This window comes from Crocuta crocuta, unplaced genomic scaffold, assembly GCF_008692635.1.
Source record: "Crocuta crocuta isolate KB4526 unplaced genomic scaffold, BGI_CrCroc_1.0 scaffold885, whole genome shotgun sequence".
NCBI lineage: Eukaryota > Metazoa > Chordata > Mammalia > Carnivora > Hyaenidae > Crocuta > Crocuta crocuta.
In genome coordinates, this window is record NW_027529594.1 from 97,883 (window position 1) to 98,780 (window position 898).

Below are 898 nucleotides of genomic sequence, written 5' to 3' on the forward strand. Positions count from 1 at the left end.
ACGGGGTATGAAATACTATGACATTTTCACTCCGAGTATAAAAAGGATCAACGAGAGAATACTAGAGCTACACGTTTTCACTGTTTATCAATACCAGTTTTTCTTAAAATATGTCTGCAGCTCATCTGCCACAGAATTACCTGTGATATTTGATTTAAATTCCAGTTCTAAGATCTGATCCTATAGCTAATGAACCAGTATCTCTGGAGGCTTAGGAATAGTTTCTCTGAAATCTCAAATGCTGTAAGGGGTCTGTTGAGATGCAGAGTTTGAGAATTACTCATCTACCCACTTCCAGATAAAGGACTTTGTGAGTGGGGTGTAAATTTCCAAGAAGATGACAGGAACAGAGCTAGAACTTCTCAAAGAGCTCAGAACAGAGAGAATCATGAACTTCTTGGTAGGTGTTTTTTCCTATCTATGAGGGAATTATGAGGTCTGGAAAGGACTGATAATTATTAATACTCATACTTGAATTTAGAAAGGTTGCATTCTTTGGAAAATAAATATCCCTAATTCTCTAAGTGTAACATAAAATCTCTTCTATTTTGGAGTGAAGAGCAAGGCCTATATCCTCAATACAACAAAAACCACCTCTTCTCCTGACCAGATGGTTTATCATTCTCATGCAGCAGAGTGATAGAGGAAAAAGGGTGAAAAAAGTTATTTTGTAACAATTCATAGAATTATAAAACTGAACTTTTGTCTTTTTACTAGGAGTTGCAAAAACTGTCACGTTTAACTGGTCATAAATTTCTAAACCTGTGTCTCCCAAACTCTTTCCCTAATATCAAGTGCTGTATTTTCAACTAACATACTCAAAACTAAATTCTTCAACTCTCTCCTTTTCTCTGCCTGGATCATCTACCTCTGTGAACAAACCTTCCTTCCTTCCCTC